Here is a 19,806-nt window from a genome sequence, read left to right as displayed (position 1 = left end):
CTATTTCTTTTCCTCCCATTCCTGATCCTGCCCCTCTGCTCTTTGCTTCTCAATTGATGGTAAAGAGCAATTGTTCATAAAGGTGAAAATTTGAGCAGGCAGCAGATATGGATGCAGTAAAGGTTTTCTGGATGGGTCCATGGGTTGGAAATAGTACTTGCTCAATGAAGTTCTTTGTAGTAGCATAGCCCTCGGAGCAAGACAGTTGTGCAACCATGATCCTGAATAAGGCCCAGAAGGCCTAACACTTGTCCAACAATCACCCAGCAACTGATTGGGTTGAAAGCTACAGAAAAGGCACAGAATGGAAGAGTCAGTCAGCTGCCCAGAATGATTTTTTTTTTAAACCCTGCTGAGGATGATCCCTTTAAATAGTGGTGGTGAAGGATTTGCCATAACAGTGAGTTTCATGTTATGCTATACCAGTTCAACACACAGTGAGGTTAACACTAGGGGACTGGAAAATCAAATATAGTTCCTCAGTTATACCCAAGTTTGGATCACAATGTATGTATTTATTGCCAGCACAGCTGTCTTTTCTGATGTAACAAGAGTTGCATTTCTGGCAGAAATATGTTTGTGTATTTTTTTTCTCAATATCTGGAATATTGTTGCTTGTGTTGTGGCTGAAGTACATGATCACAGCACTGAAAATTGAGGCTGTTAAAACACAGACATAATAAATGTTGCTATTGTGCTTTAAAATACAAAATGGCTTCCCACTGTGATTTTCAAAAATTGAATCCTTCATAATGTTCTTCATTCTTTTTATCACTTTCATTTCTTGAATGAAGGAGTTAAAAAATCACACTCATGCTGCATTTGCTGTCTCTGGCCTTGTCTTCCCACAAAGATGCATATCTCTTTATAAAATTCTTCCTCAGCTGCCTTGACTCCCAGCCAAATTCAATTATTCATTCTTTTAAAACAATCTTTCAGACATGTTGAGATAATAATAGTAAATAATCCTGTCCACAAAAAATGTTTTGTGGCAGCACAACTTGATTGGCAGCCTTACTGAATTCTGTCATTTTATGATAGTTACACAGCATAATGTTTGTTAAATGGGATTATCATAAAATACCTTAAAATAGGCAATGAGCAAAACATGTAAATTGTTATTGACTTAGAAATATTCTGTACTTGAGAACGATTTGTAAATCTCATGTGAAGCTTTGAATTGCAATATGCAAAACTATTCATTTTGATGCTTGAAATGGAGCATATGCTGTAAATTTTATTAATGTTTAATGAAATTTGCTGTGTATTTGTATGGCTGTTTTAGGGATTTATGGAGGTGATTAGAATGAAAATGACTTTTAATCCTTCTTAAAAAAATATTCTTAATATAGATGCCTTGGCAAATTGTTGTATCAAAAGTTATTCATTGAAACTAAACCCTTGGCACACCATCGATTACCTGAATGGAAAGACTGTTTGGAAAATGTCACAATAATTGCTTAAGTACCTGCTAGAGAGGAGATTGGTCAATTCATCCAACTGCACTGCACCAATCCTGCAGTAAATGTACCAAGCTGTTGGAACTGAGGTTTTTTAATGTTTAAAGGAGTTGTTACTGATGTTATCTCATCCTTCCTTTTATCCTGCTTGCTCTGGACTCCTTGTGTTTTCTATAATTCAGAGGGTTTTTGTTTATATGGTAAGTACTGAATATACATTTGAAAAAATAACTAAGTGAAGATAAAGAGCTTCATGGTGTAGGTTCCTTCTGAAGCTCTGCCCCTAAAATCTTCAGCAATCACAGCTAAAACACAAAATATTATGTGGACCATTGGGATTGAAGCACAGTGCAATAATTTACAAGGTGGAGTTTTTAACAGTGGTGCATCTACGGTATGGCACGTGCCCTGGGGGCCACTTGAAGGGGGTGCCACAGAGCAGTTTCTATTTGACAAGGTAACTAAGTGGAGTAGTTGTGCTGCTGACAAGGGACCACCAGCTGAACGTGGGCGATGTAGTAGTTGTTGAAATTGGCGTCGGAGACATAAGGTGCGGGCTGGTAGTAGCAGGTGACGTTGGCCACGTTAGGGATGATGTTCTGCTCGGCCAGAGGTTGAGGGTCTGCTTCCTCTCAACCCCCATCAGACAGACAGTGCTCTCGTTCACCACCCGCTGGCGGGTGAGCAAGAAGTTGTACTTGCAGTCCTCCAGCCCCATGAAGCGGTTCTGGAGGTAGGACTCCAGCTTGCACTGCTGCTCGCTGATGTCCGAGAAGTCGATGAAGAAGCGGGAGCACATGTACCTCTGCATGCCTTCTCTTGCTCTTGGAGGCAGCACGGCAGCCCCTTTTTTTTTTTTTTTAATATCAAAAAATACTTTATTCAAGTAATAAATATCATTTACAAAACATCTTTTTTAAACAAACCCATCCGACATTTCCGGAGGTTACACATTCAATACAGGCATTTACTTCCAAATTTACATACATTTACAGACATTTACCCGCAGCCCCGCACCAGCAGCTTGCAGTACTTGAGTAGACCCCTCCCCGGATCTCCTCCGGGTTCCTGGTGGCCACCAACCTCTGCTGCAGATGCTCCAAGACGTGGCTGAAGTCGCCGTAGATGCTCTCGCCCAGGATGCTCGGGTGGAAGTGCTCAGACATTGGGTTCTCGAAGCACCCGTAGAAGAGCAGGAGCGAGTCGAGGTTGATTTGGAAAGTGTCCACGTTGAACTCTAACTGCCTCTGGAGAGAGTCCACTAACTTCAGCTCAACATTCTTGTCGCTGTTGTTGGACAGCGAGATGAGGTTTCAGCGGCCAGAGTCATTGCAAACCTTAACCATCTTCTGCACGTAGGGTCAGTGGTGTGATCTTCTCCTTGTTGACACCCTCGGGGCAAGAGGTCCAACAGGTAGTTCAGCACCACGTTTATGAAAGGGTACAAGGAATGGTTTGGTTTAGAGATGCAATGTTGAATAAATGTTGGAATTTCTGCCTTTGAGCCAGTGATATTCCAACATTTAAGAAGCAATTTTCAAGAGAGTTAGATTTAGCTCTGAGGGCTAAAGGAATCAAGGGATATGGGGAAAAGGCCCATACCTGGTTACGGGATACTGATTTTAGATGATCAGTCATGATCATATTGAATGGTGGTGCTGGCTTGAAGGGCTGAATGGCCTACTCCTACACCTATTTTTCTATGTTTCTGTATAATTTTGACACCGATGCCCGAGAAACTGTAATTTTTAATGGCAATCTCATACAAGCAAGACCTTTGGTGGTTTTGTGTTCATTACTTTCCCAGACTGCATTGGAACCATTCATGAAAAGGCGAGTGCAGAATATTGATTGCTATTCACAACGCACGTCGCATTTGAATGTTGGGGGGTTCAAATTGATTATAAAGTGTTCGGAAGCTTGTTTTGTATTGTGCAAACATTCCTGTACAGGAAAGGTCAGCTATGGACAGGGGTGCAATTTCAGTGCTTGCCATAGGTGCTATTTTCTGTAGATACCCCCCTGGTTTTTAATAAACATTTGACTGTTAATCCTGCCCATCCAGAGTTCCGTGAGGGCAGAGGGTAAATCAGCCTTCTCTTTCTCTCTGCTTCCTTTTTTAATCTGCTTTTTTGAACAGGCCAGAGTGACCCCTGAGAGAAGCAAGTAAATGCATCATTAAATATGCCGACCTGGTTATGATGTCATCAAGATTGGGATGTAAATGTGACCTGAGGCTAAGGGCTAGAATGCTGTGGCTTTCTTGGCTGGACAACCTGGTACCCAAAGCCAACGGCAACGGCACTGACTGCTGGGTTCAAAACGAACACTCGTGCGTATCCAGTCCTGATGCTCTATTTTCCAACTGAAGTGGCCTCCTGATTGCTCTCATTATGTCTCAACTCTTATTCCCTTTCCAGATAACATCAGTGACACCTAAAATCCCATTCCCCCACTATTGACCAGTTAGTCATGAAATGCATAAGTAGATAATCACATAGCACAGAAAGTCTCTTCAACGCTCCCAGTCCACACTGACCATGAGGCACCAAACTGCACCAGTCTTACACTAAATCCATTTTATTATCCATACATTCCCAACAACTCTCACGGAGTCTCTCGCCTGCACTATGGTAATTTTACAGTGGGCAATTAACTCATTGGGACTGGGGATGGAACCAGGGCACCCAGAGCAAACCCATGCAATCACAAGGACAATGTACAAACTCTACATGTTTTGCACTGGAGGTCAATGGTTAATGCAATCTCTGCATCTGTGAGACAGCAGCATTTCCAGCTAACACTTTGAGCCATTCATGCATATACAGGATACAGTAAATTGAGGTCAAATAGCTTGTTGACCTTTATTGCAAAAGGGTTTGTGTGGAAGAGTCCTGGAGAAATCTTCATGGCTTTGAGATAGCATCTCTTAGTCCAAATGTAGCTTTGTAATCTATTGCTCAGAAAATATTTGTTTAGAATTGGTTTACTATTGTCATGTGTACCAAGAGACAGTGGAAAAATTGTGTGCTATCCATGCAAACCATAACTTGCATTAACTTCATTGATTCTTGGGCTGATGCTGTTGTCCATTGAGGAGAGATTGAGTCAGGATAGTTTATACTCACTCGAGCTTGGAAGAATGAAATGGGATAGGACGACTGCAGTTTTTTCCCCCCAGAATAGGAGAATCAAGAACTGGTGATAGGTTTAAGTAGGAGGGGTAACTTTTTCACACAGGGTGATAGGTATATGAATCATATAGAAGGAGATAATTGAAGCAGGTACTATAACAACATTAAAAAACAACATTTGGGCAGGTTTGTGGATAGGATATGTTTAGAGGATATGGACCAAATGCAGGCAAGTGAGACAAGTAGATAGGTCATCCTAGTCACCAGAGGTAGGTTGGGCCAGATGACCTGTTTCCATGTTGTGTGACTATGAAATGTGAATCTCATTAAGAAACTGTAGGGACATACGGATTAGCGGGGGGGTCTCGAACCCTCGGTTGGGCTAACGAGGCACGAGATGCGGGAGCACGGGATATAGTTGTGTCTGGCGACCAGCTGGAAAGATGAGATTAGATTATTATACCTAGTTAAGTAGTGTGTGTCCAAAAGCTGCAGTCTGTTTGCAAATACCTTCGAATAAAGACTTTGAACAAAGACGCTCGTTGTGGACTCACTACATTGGTGACCCGAACGCGAAGAAAACACGCAGCATGTCGCAGGTGGGAGCGAGCGCGGGCGAGGTTCACCTACCGCCGTTCTGGGCCCATCAGCCGCACCTGTGGTTTGTGCAGGCGGAATCACAGTTCCACATTAAAAAGGCGGATAACGAACTGGAGAAGTTCCACCACCTGGTGAGCTGTCTGCAGGCGGAGGTGGCGGCGAGGGTCAGTCAGTATCTGACCAGTCCACCCCAAACGGAGCAGTACGTGGGGCTCAAGAGGCTCCTACTGAAGAAATTCGGCTGGAGCCAGAACCAGCGGGCTCTGAGGCTGCTCCATCTACCAGCGCTGGGGCAACGGCTGCCGTCCGAGTTGATGACGGAAATGCTGACCTTTGTGAGCGACCATCAGCCGTGCATGATGTTAGAGGCGGCATTTCGAGAGAAGCTACCCCAGGACGTCAGGCTGGTGTTGGCCGACGTCTCGTTCGACGACCCGGAGACGTTCGCCGAGAAAACCGACGTGCTCGTCAGGGAGCGGCACAACCGGGACGACTCGGTCAATCGTGTCTCGAGGCCCAGCGGCAGTCGGGGGAGCGGCCGGGAGAGCGACGGCTCGGCCGCTATTTCGCAGTCTGCCAGGCAAGAGGGGGCTGCAGAACATGTTTATTGGTCGCGGGCACAACCAGCACGGCAGAATAAAAGCGGCTGGTGTTTCTTCCATCGGCGGTGGGGCAGTGATGCCCGAAGTTGCAGAGCCCCGTGTACGTTTCCGGGAAATGCCTGGGCCGATCGAACGTAGAGGCAGTGTCGATTGGCCGTAAGTGCCGCCTCTACGTGACGGACCAAGAGACCGGGATCGTGTTTCTGGTGGATACGGGAGCGGTTGTGAGTATTGTGCCTCCCTACGGCTGTGAAGTCCAAGCGGGGGGGAAGGGGCCGCCCCTCATTGCGGTGAACGGTAGCGTCATCCGCACTTACGGTAAGAGGACTATGTCCCTGTCCTTTGGGTCTAGGACCTACCGTTGGAATTTCATCGTGGCGGATGTGGGTCAGTCCATTTTGGGTGCGGACTTCCTATGGGCGTTTTCGTTGGTCGTAGACGTCCATGGTAGCGGCCTGCAGCCCTCGGCCGACGTACGGCCCCTCCAAGCGCCGCAACACCCAGTTCAGCGATCCAGGCCATCACCACAGCCCCCGGTCAGTTCGATGCGGTCCTAGCGGAGTTCCCGCAGCTCCTCGTTCAGCGGTTCGATGCACCTTCCGAGAAGCATGGGGTGGTGCATTTCATTCCGACCGAGGGCCCGCCGGTTTTTGCCCGGGCACGGCGCCTCTCACCCGAAAAGCTGGCCATGGCTCGAGAGGAGTTCTTGAACTTGGAGAGGCTGGGAATTGTGCGGCCTTCAAGTAGTCCGTGGGCCTCACCCTTGCACATGGTTTCCAAAGCATCTGGGGGGTGGAGACCATGTGGGGATTTCCGACGACTTAACGCGGCAACACGGCCGGACCGCTACCCGATTCCGCACATACAGGACTTATCAGCTAGCCTGGAGGGGGCTACAATTTTTTCAAAGATCGATCTGGTGCGGGGATATCATCAGATCCCGGTCCATCCGCCGGACATCCCAAAGACGGCTACGATTACTCCGTTCGGATTGTTTGAGTGGTTGCGCATGCCTTTCGGCCTTAAAAACGCAGCTCAGGCATTTCAGCGTCTCATGGACCGTGTGGGTCGAGGTTTGCCGTTCGTGTTTATTTATCTCGATGACATTTTGATTGCCAGCCGTTCGGTCCAGGAGCACTTAGTCCACCTCCGCACTATATTCCAGAGGCTGCAGGACCACGGCCTGATTCTGCACCCGGACAAATGCCAATTCGGCCTGTCGGTGGTAGATTTTTTGGGTCACCGGGTTACATCGGCCGGAGCCATCCCTTTGCCAGCTAAGGTGGAGGCAGTCCACTCTTTTCCACGTCCTACTACCATCAAGGGATTGCAGGAATTCGTAGGCATGGTGAACTTTTATCACCGGTTCGTGCCTGCAGCAGCTCGGGTCATGCGCCCCCTTTTTCTATGCCTCGCGGGTAACCCCGCAGAGTTGGTATGGTCCGCATCTGCAGAGACGGCTTTTGTCGCAGTCAAACAGGCCCTCGCCAACGCCACCATGCTGGTGCACCCGCGCTCCTCCGCCCCCACGGCGCTGACGGTGGACGCCTCAGACGTGGCGGTCTCAGACGTGGCGGTCTCAGACGTGGCGGTGGGTGGGGTTTTGGAGCAGCAGGACGAAGGTCAATGGCAGCCCCTGGCGTTTTTCAGCCGGCAGCTCTCGCGAGCCGAGCTCAAATATAGTGCGTTTGATAGGGAGCTCTTGGCCCTCTATTTAGCAGTCCGCCACTTCCGCTATTTTTTGGAAGGCCGTTCTTTTGTGGCCTACACGGATCACAAACCTCTGACATTCGCTTTTGCTAAGGTTTCTGATCCGTGTTCAGCTCGCCAGCAGCGGCACCTCACCCTAATTTCGGAGTTTACCACCGATGTCCGTCATATTGCGGGTAGGCTTAATACTGTTGCTGATGCCCTGTCCCGGCCAGCCATTCCCTCCGTTGCCATGGTAGGCGGACAGGTGGATTTCCAGGAGCTAGCGGAGGCTCAGCGCCTGGAAAAAACGGCCGAGGTGTACGGCTCCACAGCCTCGGGACTGCGTTTGGAGCAGGTGGCGTATCGCCCCACAGGTACCAAGTTGTGGTGTGACGTTTCCCTTTCACGCCCTCGCCCAGTGGTGCCTGCGGCCCTGCGGCGTAATGTTTTTGAGGCCATTCACGGCCTGGCACATCCGTCCATCAGGGCGAATTCGGCCATGGTGGCCGCCCGGTTTGTCTGGCATGGCCTGCGGAAGCAGGTGGCAGCCTGGGCACGGGCCTGTATTCCGTGCCAAACCTCCAAAGTTCATCGCCATGTCCAGCCCCCATACCAGAGATTCGAGGTTCCCCCAGTCCGTTTTTTCCACATCCACGTGGATTTGGTGGGTCCATTGCCTTATTCCCGGGGTTATACTCATCTCCTGACGGTGGTGGATCGGTTTACACGTTGGCCGGAGGCGCTCCTATTGTCGGACACCTCGGCGGCCTCCTGTGCACGGGCCCTGGCGTTGCATTGGGTGGCCCGTTTCGGCGTACCGGCTATCATCACCACAGATCGGGGAGCCCAGTTCACCTCCTCCCTCTGGGCCGCGCTGGCACAGTTGTATGGGTCTCGCTTACAGCAGACCACCGCCTACCATCCCCAATCCAACGGGATGGTTGAGCGCTTCCATCGGCAGCTTAAGGCGTCCCTCTGTGCCTGACTGACCGGCCACGATTGGGCTGACCAGCTGCCTTGGGTCCTCCTCGGCATTTGTACGGCCCCAAAGACTGAGCTAGGCACATCCTCGGCCGAGCTCGCCTACGGTTCGCCCCTGCGGGTACCAGGTGACATCCTCCCTTCCGCCCCCGCCTTGCCACCACCCGTTACGTCGGTGTTGGGTTCCCTCCGGGCATGGGTAGGTTCTCTGGCTCCAGTCCCGACCTCCTGGCACGGAAGCGCGGCGGTCCACGTCCCGTCGGACTTGCAGGACTGTGATTTTGCGAAAAGATTCCCACCGCCCCCCTCTTCAGCCGGTTTATCAGGGCCCGTTTCAGGTACTTAAGAGAGGGGCTGTCACTTTTACCTTACAGGTGGGTAATCGCCAGGAGCTCGTTTCCGTATCCCGGCTTAAGCCGGCCCATTTGGACCAGGACCTCCCTCTGTCGGTGGACCAGCCGCCGCGCAGGGGCCAATGGCCGCCCCCCTGGTGCCGCCAGCGGCGCCTTGTTTGCCACCCCTCAGCCCCCCGCCGCCTATGTTTGGGCCCGGGCCCCCGTTCCTGATCAAGCGCTCTCCGTCGCCTACGCCCTCCACTTCCATGGCCCCTCCATCGCCTCCGGCGGCGGCGGCCTCCCCGCCTCCCGTCACATTGGCGGTATCGGTTTCCCCCCTCCGTACGCGTTCTGGGAGGGAGGTCCGGGCCTCCGTGAGGTACGGTTTCGAGGGTTCTGGGGGGGTCATGTAGGGACATACGGATTAGCAGGGGGGTCTCGAACCCTCGGTTGGGTTAACGAGGCACGAGATGCGGGAGCACGGGATATAGTTGTGTCTGGCGACCAGCTGGAAAGATGAGATTAGATTATTATACCTAGTTAAGTAGTGTGTGTCCAAAAGCTGCAGTCTGTTTGCAAATACCTTCGAATAAAGACTTTGAACAAAGACGCTCGTTGTGGACTCACTACAAAACAATATTTTAAGAGGAACTGACAGTGATTTTGATGTTGTTATTTCAGGCTAGATATCTTGTAGCCTGAGAGCACAGTCTCAGGAAATAGGGTTGGCCATTTAATACAATACAATACAATACAATATATCTTTATTGTCATTGTACAGGGGTACAACGAGATTGGGAATGTGCCTCCCATACGATGCAATAAATTAATTAGCTAGTCAGTATTAATTTAAACAACCCAATGAAACAAATTAGAACAGTTTTAAAACAGAATAAAGTGCAAGTAGATCTGTGCCGGATCACTGTGCGATGTGACCATCCGGCTCGGCAGGACCCGTTCATAGCAGCTATGGCCCTGGGGATGAAGTTGTTCCTGAGTCTGGAGGTGCGGGCGTAGAAGGCCTTGTATCGTCTGCCCGATGGTAGAAGTTCGAACAGACTGTTGCAGGGGTGTGAAGAGTCTTTGTGGATGCTGGTGGCTTTTCTGAGGCATTGTGTATCGTAGATGCCCTCCAAGGCTGGTAGCTGTGTTCCGATGGTCCTCTGAGCTCTATGGACTACCCGCTGAAGAGCTTTCCTCTCTGCCTCCGTGCAGCTGAGATACCACACAGGGATGCCATGTGTTAGGATGCTCTCTATGGTGCAGCGGTAGAATGTCGTCATCAGCTGTTGGGGTAGACCAGACTTTTTCAGTGTTCTTGGGTAGAACAGTTGTTTCTGGGCATGTGTCACTAGTAAAATTAACATTTGTTTTTTTATTCTTAATTACCTTTGAGAAGGTAATAGTGAATTGCTGCCATGCATTGCTGTAATACATGATGTTCTGCATTTAATTTTTCTTTCTATGGAAGTGGTGAATATACAAGAGTATATTCAAGGCTGAGATGCTTAGAATTTTAAATGCTGAGGGAATTGAATATTATAAAATCTAGTGAGAAAAATGAATTGTCTTATGAAGGAAAGTGTGACTGGCCCCATGACCTACTTCTGTTCTTATATTCTTTTATTCTTGATAACAGACAACCATGCAGTTCAAATCATTTTACAGGCCTGTCTTCAGACACCAAAGATATAGAGAAAATGTCTAACCTGGATTTCTTTCTGCAGTCTGTTTATTTCTTGGGTACAGAATGAGCAAGCAGTAATTGAAAATCTCCCCGATGTCTCTCCCTCTGGAAATGTGCTGAGACAATCTACACCAGATATCCCTTGGACTGATTTCATTCCACTTAAACCTGAACATCTGACAGTCAAGAGATCATACTTGAAGACTGCCCATCATTAAGGCAGCTTACAATGATCTGTAATCACAACTGTGAAGTTAACAGTGCACAAGAAAGCCCTCTGGGGCTCTTAACCTAAAGTCCAATCATCTTATACCAGTAATAATCATTATCAAAAGCTTAATCAAGCAGAAAATGAGGGTTCTGACTTCTGGAAAGACTCCATGGCAACTACCTCCTGAGCTGATCAGAAAAGTGTGCACTCAGCATACAAAGTCAAGCTTACTGATGAAGAAGTTAATTTAAACGAGACAATGTCAACAAATTCAGATATTTTGGAGATTGGTATAATATTATCCTGTAGCAGTCATTATAAATCAAGAGGATCTGACACTCCAGGGAAGGTTTAGCAATGTGAACACCACTACAATGACTTACTTAAATGCAGCAAAAGAACCCATGAAACCTGAATGATTTGAAATGGGCAGAATTGCAGTTTTCCAATGGAGAAAACCCAGTGTTTCCTGCGTGACATATAATGGAATGCAGTGAGAAAATAATTATCCACTTTACACTCCCTTGTACTGAAAAGTATTTTACTTCAATGGATTATCATTTTGGGATTTGCTTTAGGTTTACCTGGGTAAAACAATCCTTTGCAAGAAACAATCTTGTTCATTATGATATGTCAGATTTTGAAGCTATCTACTTTGTGACTCTCAAATTAATGTTATTACTGGTGACCAATCAGTTATCTTGTTTGTCAGCATTAAATGTTATCTCACCTGCTGCAGAATATGTACTAATTTGATTCCCATGCAAGTCTAAATTCTGTTTTACTTGTCTTGTGATTACATTAAAACATTTCTTCACACAGAGAGTGGTGAGTCTTAGTGGAATTCTCTGCCACAGAAGGTAGTTGAGGCCGGTTCATGGGCTATATTTAAGAGGGAGTTAGATGTGGCCCTTGTGGCTAAAGGGATCAGGGGGTATGGAGAGAAGGCAGGTACAGGTTACTGAGCTGGATGATCAGCCATGATCATATTGAATGGCGGTGCAGGCTCGAAGGGCAATTTTCTATGTTTCTATGTTTCTAAATATTTATTTAAATTAATATTTTTAATTCTAAGAATCCATTATATGCCAGAAATACTTAATATCCAATATGACAAAGCGCTTGAGATGTTTTCAGGCAGCAACTCTATCTCTGCACCACTGTGCCTTCAACCAGGCACAGTTATTCCTCTGCCAACAGCATCTGGCAATTCAAGTGAATGGCACAATTTATTTGATCACTGTACATTTGAAAACTCTTTTTATTTTCTAGTGTGGGATGTCATTAAAACCCTCTTTCAATAACTTCCATTTGGGATTTATCCTTGCACATCCTACACAATTTCTTTGTTTTAAAAACACCAACTTTTAGAATGGGTAGCAGAGATAAGCTGGGTATTTACATCAGTGTATATTTATTGGTTGATGTAGTCTACATGAACTCCAGTTACGCCTTTGACAAGATTCCACATGGGAAGATTGTCCAAAAGATTGCAGCTCATGGAATCCAAGGCAAGAAGGTAAATTGGATCTCAAATTGGTTTGGTCATATGAGTTGGTGTGAGATGGTGAACAGTTGCTTTTGTTATTGGATGTTAATGGCCAGTATTGTATCACAGAGACTGCTGATGGGATCCTTACAGTTTGTAACATTTATAAACAATTTTGAGATTAATGTAGGAGTTATGATTAGTATGTCTGCAGACAACACAAATGATTGATGTCTCTGACCAAGGGAAATAAAGTGGGGTGACCTATGGGAATAGTCGAGAGTGTTTTATTGGCCTATGTCCCAGATAGAACAATACCATTCTTACTTGCAGCAGCACAACAAAACAGAATATGTAAATATGAAGCTCTGGAGAGATGGATTTATATTGACAAATTGTTATTGGGATCCAATTATGAGATTTTGGCTGCTGTTTACAGTTATTCCAGTGGGCAAGTTAGGCCAAATGGCCTGTGTCCACACGCCAGTGTCCACTCTATTCCTGGCTAGTTAGTTTTCCTATGATTTTGAAAACCTGGCATTTGAAACAAGGCTTAAGCAAAGAGATGCAATGAGTGTGTGCTTTATTTGGTATGATTTGTGGGCTTAGTGGAGCAGGAACTCTGCCCTGATAATCACCACCACCCCCTGCCATCCCATAAGAACATTTTCTGATGTTAATCAACTACTCTTCCTCTGCTCACCTTTTGCCTAATCCAGTGAACTTCACCCATCCCATTCCCTCCAAAATGTCAACGTGGTTTACCACTCTCACTCATAAAATGTTCCTGAAAGTCAACATGTGGAATAAAGTGTGCCTCAGTTTGTACTTCACCTAACCATTCCTTAAAGTGGCTAAAAAAAGTTGTCATGTTTGGTTTATTAATTTGTGCTTGAGGTGGAAGTAAAGGATGTTAATGTTGCTAGAATCTCTCTCTCAAGAACCAACAAATAAGGTTTAATGAGAATTGGAGGTTCCAGGTCAAAGAAGAAACCCAAGCAGATAATTCACTTTAGCTGAACCACAAAAATGGTGCACCAGGCATTCAGGCATTTTGCAGGACTGCAATGCCACAAAGATGCATCTCAATGCAAGTAGGTATACAAAGGTCAGCAGGATCATTTAAGGCGGTGTGTCATGATACAAAGTCATCCACGATGAAAAAAAAAGGCCACCATGTAGTCCTTCCTGGAAATGTTCATCAGAAAGACTGTTTGACCACCAGCACTAACACCATCCGTCTTCTTTCTACTCATCTAATTAATTGGCCAGCATTACCATCACTACAACCACTCCATGGTTCATGCAAGCCAGTATTTGAAATTAAGGTATGAGGTTAATGCTTACTTACTTTCTAATTAATCTGTTTTCTACATTTTTATTCTAGTATCTATTAAATCCAAATTAATTTTCATAGTATTGCAAAATATAGTATATTCATACAGTATGAAAAGAAAAAACATAGAAACCCTCTATCAATCAATATCAATAGTCGTTTATTTGTCACATACACATAAATGTGTAGTGAAATGAAACATTACCCGCAGTTGAAACACTAAGACCAATAAGAATAATCAATAAAAATGCAATAACACATACAATCATACACTAACACCAAACAAAAAGAAACATCCATCACAGTGAGTCTCCTCCAGTCCCTTCTCACTGTGATGGAAGGCCAAAATGTCTTTTCTCTTCCCTGCCGTCTTCTCCCGAGGTCAGGCTGTTGAACTTGCCACGTCGGGGCGGTCGGGGCTCCCGACATTGGAGCGCCGCGCCGGACGGTGAATGGTCCACGGCCTATTCCAGGCCGCGCCGGACGGTGAAAGGTCCCCGGCGGGCCGACCCAAGCCCCGCGATTCGGGGCGGGCGAACACGCTGCCTCTGCCGGAGCTCCCGATGTCGGCCCCCACCCAGGGGCCTGCGGGCTTCCGACGTCCACGCGGCCCGCGCGGAGCCTCCGGAGACGAGTCGCAGCCGCTCCCGCAGCATCCGCAGGGCAGCCAGCGCCGCAGGTGGTGAGTCCGGGCCGCGGGCTCTGCGAACCAGAGCCCCAGGTGGTCCCAGGTGCATGGCCGGTGGTAGGCCGCAGCGGGAACGGAGACACGACACAGAAACAAAGGTCGCGTCTCCGTTCGGGAGAGATTTTTTTTTACAGTTCCCGTTCCCTCCCACCCCCTCCCCCCCCCCCCCCCACATAACATACAAACACTACACCATATTAAAACTACAATTCATACAAAAACAACAAAAAACACAAAAGACAGACGGACTGCAGGCAAGCCGCAGCTGCGACGGCAGCGCTGGCTCCTCCTCCTGTGTTCAGTTTTGGTTACCCTGTTATTGGAAGGATGTCATCCATCTTTCTGTCCTCGGTCTCCTCCATTGTCCGAGTGATGCTAAACACAAATTGGAGGAAAAGCATCTCATATTTCGCTTGGGCAGCTTACAGCCCAGTGGTTTGAAATAAAATAGGGTGACACAGCAGTAGAGTTGCTGCCTTACAGCACCAGAGAACCGGGTTCGATCCTGACTATGAGTGCTGTCTGTACGGAGTTTGTATGTTCACCCCATGTTGATGGGGGTTTTGCCTGGGTGCTCCAGTTTCCACCCACATTCAAGACTTCCAGGTTTGTAGGTTTTTTGGCTTCAGTAAAAATTGTAACTGCAGGTGCGGTCCCATTGGGAGGAGAGATTTCAAGAAGAGCTGTGGGGAAAATGCTGGAAACTACACCCTCATGCTGGAAACTACATCCTGTAGATGTTGTGTACATGGATTTCAGTGAGGCATTCGACAAGGTTCCACATAGTAGGCTGCTCTGAAAGGTGAGATCGCATGGGTTCCAAGGAGAGATAGCTGAATGGATGGCAAATTAGCTTGGAAGGAAGCAGAAGGTGATGGTGGAAGGTTGCTTCTTAGACTGGAGGCCTGTGACTAGTGGTGGGCGTCAGGGTTCGGTGCTGGGCCTGTTACTGTTTGTGATTGACATCAATGATTTTGATGAGAACATACAGGGCAAGATTAGCGAGTTTGCTGATGATACAAAAGTGAGTGGTTTTGCAGAGAGTGAAGATGGTTGTGAAAGATTGCAGCAGGATCTGGATCAATTGGCCAGGTGGGCAGAGGAATGGTTGGTGGAATTTAATACAGAGACGTGTGAGGTGTTGCATTTTGGCATGTCGAACAAGGGCAGGACCTGTACAGTAAATGGGAGGCTTCTGGGTAGTGTTGTAGAGCAGAGGTATCTAGGAGTACAGGCGCATGGTTACTTGAAGGTCGAGTCGCAGGTAGATAAGGTGGTCAAATAGGCATTAGGCACTTTGGCATTCATCAGTCAGAGTATCGAGTATAGAATTTGGGAGGTCATGTTGCAGTTGTACAAGACTTTGGTGAGACCGCATTTATAATATTGTGTTCAGTTCTGGGCATCATGTTGTAGAAAAGATATTGTCAAGTTTGAAAGGTTCAGAAAATATTTACGAGGATGTTGCCAGGACTAGAGGGTGTGTGCTATAGGGTTGAGTAAGCTGGGTCTCTATTCCATGGAGCACAGAAGGATGAAGGGAAATCTTATGGAGGTATACAAAATCATGAGAGGAATAGATTGGGTAGATGCACTATCTCTTGCTCAGAGTAGGGGAATCGAGGAATGGAGGACAGATTCAATGTGAAGTGGGAAAAGATTAATAGGAATCCAAGGGATAACTGTTTCACCCAAAGGTGGTGGGTGTATGGAACAAGCTGCCAGAGGATGTAGTTGAGGCTGGGACTATCCTATCGTTTAAGAAACAGTTAGATGGGTACATGGATAGGACAGGTTTGGAGGGATATGGACTAGTGTAGCTGGGACATTGTTGACCCATGTGGGCATGTTGGGCCTAAAGGCCTGTTTCCACGCTGTATCACTCTATGACTCTATGACTCGAACCGCATGCAATACTCCAAATGCAGAGCGACCATTATCCCATGAAGCTGCATTATGATTTCCTGACTCTTGTACTCAATGCTCCAACCAACGAGGCTGAGCATACCTTGTGCCTTCCTTACCACTCTATCTAGTTACGTTGTCACTTTTGGTAATCTATGAACCTGGACCCCAAGATCCCTCTGCTCGTCAATGCTGTTAAAGTCTTGCCATCAACAATATAACTTCCCCTTAGATTCAATCTCCCAAAGACCTTGCACTTGCTCGACACATTTGCCATATTTTGCCTATTTCTGAATCTGATCTATATCCCACTGTATACTTTGAAAGCCTTCTTCACAATCCTTGACTTGGCAATCTTTATCATCAGCAAATTTATTAACCAACCCATCTACATTTATGTCCAAGTCATTTGTATATATTTCAAAAAGGTGGCGCAGCATTAGAGTTGTTGCCTAATAGCACTTGTAGCACCTGAGGCCCGGGTTCAATCCCAACTATGGGTACTGTTTGTGCGGTTTGTACATTCTCCCCATGACTGCGTGGGTTTTCTCTGAGATGTTTGGTTTCCTCCAACTCCAAAGACGTATAGGTTTGTAGGTTCATTGGCTTGTGCATGTGTAAATTGTCTCTAGTGTGTGTAGGATAGTGTTAATAATACGATCACTGGTCGGCGCGGACTCAGTGGGCCAAAGAGCCTGTTTCCATGCTTTATCTCTAAAATAAACTAAAAAGCAGAGGTCCCAACAAAGATACCTGTGGAACTCTACTGGTCACAGACTAAATAGCATCCCACCATCACTACCCTCTACCTTCTATTAGTAAACCAGTTCTGAATCCATGTGGTCAATTCCACTGTTAATCTGCTACATCTTAATTTTCCAGATCAGTCCACCAAACTGAATCAAATGCCTTACTAAAATCCAAGTAGACAACACCCTTCAACACTTCCTCCAAAAACTTAAGGAACGTGTCTAACTCTGTTAGTAAGGCATGACTTGATGCATACAAAGCCATAGAGGGAGTACAGAGAAGTACAGAGAAGGTTCACCAGATTGATTCCTGGGATGGCAGGACTTTCATATGAAGAAAGATTGGATAGACTCGGCTTGTACTCGCTGGAATTTAGAAGATTGAGGGGGGGATCTTATAGAAACTTACAAAATTCTTAAGGGGTTGGACAGGCTAGATGCAGGAAGATTGTTCCCGATGTTGGGGAAGTCCAGAACAAGGGGTCACAGTTTAAGGATAAGGGGGAAGTCTTTTAGGACCAAGATGAGAACGTTTTTTTTCACACAGTGGTGAATCTGTGGAATTCTCTGCCACAGAAGGTAGTTGAGGCCAGTTCATTTGCTATATTTAAGAGGGAGTTAGATGTGGCCCTTGTGGCTAAAGGGATCAGGGGGTATGGAGAGAAGGCAGGTACAGGATATTGAGTTGGATGATCAGCCATGATCATATTGAATGGTGGTGCAGGCTCGAAGGGCCGAATGACCTACACCTGCACCTATTTTCTATGTTTCTATGTTTTTTCTATGTCAACAGTCTCTAATTAACCTATGCTCTTCCACATGGGAGTAAATCCTGTCCTTAGGAATCCTCCAACAGCCTCCCAGCTGCAGATGTGAGGTTCACCAGACATATTTTCCTGCATTCTCTCTACTTCCCTGCTGTGGTGATATGTTCTGATTATGTCAAATCTAGCTGCAAACTGAAAACAGTATTGCACTGTCAAAATGCTCAATGTTCTGCATACTTAAATAAAGAACAAAATCTCAGTACCAATATTCAAGCACTTGCATTCACGATGCATGACAGTTCATTTGTTCATTTTTTAGAAGTAAGTGTTCCACATTCAGGCTGGTCTGATTTTAGAAGGGGAAGTTTTGAGGCTGAACTGGGGTATAATATATTCCTCAATAAAAGGAGCTAGGAAAGCTTTTATAATTATTTTAAGCTACTTTGTCTTGTTGATACTGCACCAACCTCCACTGTTGGGCTATAAACGTGCAGTCCCTTTCATATACATCACTATCTTGAATGTGATTTCCTTTGCTTCCTAGGCATATTTCTCCCACTGTAAAGCACTGTGGCAAATAATGAGGGACCTAGCATTGGATTTCTTGTGAGCACATTTTTCTTTGCCATTATAATGGAGGTGGAAGAGTATAAGAGGGCAGGGACTAATTGAGCACTTTTCTCAAAAGACACCTGCATAAAGACCTTTCCCCCTGCCTCTGGTAAAATGTGTGTCAAAAAGAAACAGAATTCTATTCTCAAATAATGTTTTTGACTTTTTTTCATAGCAGTCTAGTATTCATTTAGGATGCGACCGTTTACAAAATAATACAAGAATCAAAGACCTTGTGTGACATATTTATTAATTTATTTTCACATCACTGCCAATCATGGGCTTATCAGAGATGGAGATGGTTCCCAGTTGTCTAACATTTTTACTGCAAGTTTATCCTCCTCTAACTCTTCCATCTTGAGTTTGTCTGCAAATGGTATACTGTCAAGATAGACCAAAAAATGACATTGGTGAAAATGATCCCATGAATAAATTCAATGAAATATTCACCATTGGCTTAATCCTGTCAGAAAAATGAAGGGTGAACATATCTTGAAAATCGTAAGATCAAATTCAACCCAATCTACTTTCTCCTCGTATTCTTCAGTCTGTTTTTGCCTATTAAATTTGCAATTGTGATTTGAAGCCATTTATAGTGTACTTTAAACACCTGACCAGGCAAATATGTGACACACCTGGAACAGCTGTTGCCTCAGAGTGCTAGAGACTTGGGTTCAATCCTGACTTTGGGTGCTGTCTGTGTGGAGTTTGCATGATCCCCCTGTGATCACATGGGTTTCCTCCATTTGTTTAGATTTTCTCCCACATCCCAAAGACGCTTGGGTTGGTAGGTAAGTTGTCCAAAGTAAATTCCCATAAGCGTCAAAGTGAATGATGTGGAGAGTTGATGATAATATGGGGGAAATTATTTAAAAATTGAGTTAAAGTAGATTGATGTATTGGGTGGGTGATGCTTGGTGTGCATTCAGTGGTCCAAAGGGCTCGTTTCCATGCTGAATTTTTCTATAATTTATTCCAGTCTATTACCCTTTGGATGGAAAAACAAATCTTCAATCATTACTCTGTCCACTAACTTTCCACATATGCTCTCTATTTATTGACTTGTCCATCACGTTGAACAATGGCCTGGATCAATTTTGGCAATTGCTTTCATGAGTTTTCAAACAATTGTCCCAAATCTTTTACATTGTCCTATGAAAACAAACACAATTTATTTAATCTCACCATGCAATGTAATACTAGAATCGTTCCAGCTCAGGAGGTGGCCATTTGGCATTTCAAGTTCATGCTAATTCCTTGTGGAACAATCCCATCAATGACATTCACCTGCTCTCTCCCTCTGTAACCCTGCACATTATTTTCCCTTAAGTGGCTTCACTTTCCCTTAAGTTCCCTTGTGAAATCCCTGATTGACTGTTTCTGCCACTCCTGTAAGCAGCAAGCTCTTTATCTCAAAAAACTTTCCTCACAAGTCTATCTTGTGCCCACCACTGTTTCTTCAACTATTGGGGACAGCTTCTCACTAAACATATTGTGATGTAAGTAAAGTAAAGGGGGAGATGTGATGTAATTAAAGTAAAGGGGGATATGTGATGTA

The 19,806-nt window shown here is 45.8% G+C and overlaps 1 pseudogene; it reads right to left on the bottom strand.

The window, feature by feature from the left end:
* Window positions 1–1,921: 1,921 nt before the first annotated feature.
* Window positions 1,922–19,806, bottom strand: part of LOC144593913 (terminal nucleotidyltransferase 5A pseudogene) — a 61,784-nt pseudogene continuing 43,899 nt past the window's right edge.

The sequence above is a fragment of the Rhinoraja longicauda genome, chromosome 5 (assembly GCF_053455715.1).
Source record: "Rhinoraja longicauda isolate Sanriku21f chromosome 5, sRhiLon1.1, whole genome shotgun sequence".
Taxonomy (NCBI): domain Eukaryota; kingdom Metazoa; phylum Chordata; class Chondrichthyes; order Rajiformes; family Arhynchobatidae; genus Rhinoraja; species Rhinoraja longicauda.
This window is presented reverse-complemented; position numbering and strand designations above follow the sequence as displayed.